Source organism: Octopus bimaculoides, chromosome 7 (assembly GCF_001194135.2).
Source record: "Octopus bimaculoides isolate UCB-OBI-ISO-001 chromosome 7, ASM119413v2, whole genome shotgun sequence".
Lineage (NCBI taxonomy): Eukaryota > Metazoa > Mollusca > Cephalopoda > Octopoda > Octopodidae > Octopus > Octopus bimaculoides.
The window spans coordinates 43,739,193-43,740,461 of NC_068987.1; positions in this window are offsets into that span (position 1 = coordinate 43,739,193).

Below are 1,269 nucleotides of genomic sequence, written 5' to 3' on the forward strand. Positions count from 1 at the left end.
ATATATATATATATATATATATATATATATATATACACACACACACATATGGAAAATGGATGTTAAATGACAGTGGTGATGTATCTGTCTGTCTGTATGTATGTACATATGTATATTTGCTATGGATGAGTCTGAAAATTAGGGTTTATAAAAATTTCTGAAACGTAATGTTGAAACGATAAACTATTTTTTTTCTTTATTTGAATCTATAAAGTTGGGGATGGAGAAAGAGAGGGAGGGAGACAGATAGACAGGCAGACTGATACAAATCTTATTTTTGGCTGTTCAAAGTGAGACTCTTAAACAGAATGGTTTTGTAAAGGTCCCAGTTATTGTTTGATAATTATCTGTACTGAAGAATTAAAGAGGATCAAGTAGAGGCTGATGCGTCTAGTTGTTTATTGGGTTTTTCTCTCTCAGTAAAGTGCCTTAACATAAATGTTACATGGATAGTAAGTTCGTCTAATTAGAAGCTAAAGATTAAAGTGCCTTGAGTTTAAGGACCTAAACATTGATACCAGTTGTAATAATCATTCTAAAAAGATGTCTTTTGCCTAAAGGTTTTGATCTTAGAGGAGGAAGCATGTACAAAGGGTGTTGTTTCAGTATTATTTTTAGTCTATCAGTTTGGGGATTGTTTATATAAATACAGCCTTTGCTGTGTATCATTACCTCCTATATTACTACCACTACCCTTAGTTTTATTTAGAGTGTTTGACAAATACACTTCAACATTAATTAAACGCACTTTTTCTCCTTCCACATTTATACTGCTTTTTATACTACTGTTTAAAAACTTTAATGATTATTTTGTAAAACTATATATGCATTTTCCTTTATTATACCATTTAGTACACCATTCCACTACCTGCTGTATGTATACCACTGGTACATGTATGTTTAACAAGAGATTAATTTTTAGCAGTGGTGGTGGGGTTGTTACTAAGCTATTTTGTACACTGTTGTAACCCTTTTGATAGTAACCTCCCTGAGACTGACCCTGATTTTTTGATTCAAACTTCTTGTTTAAAGTGATCTGATTTAAAACCTTTCATAAAAAGTTTATGTTAATATATACTGACTGGCTCCCCACACCGGTGGCACGTAAAAAGCACCATCTGAAGATGGTCAATGCCAGTGCCACTTGACTGGCTCCCATGACTGTGGCATGTAAAAAGCACACACTACACTCTTGGAGTGGTTGACATTAGGAAGGGCATCCAACTGTAGAAACCTTGCCAGATCAGATTGGAGCCTACTGGCTTGCCA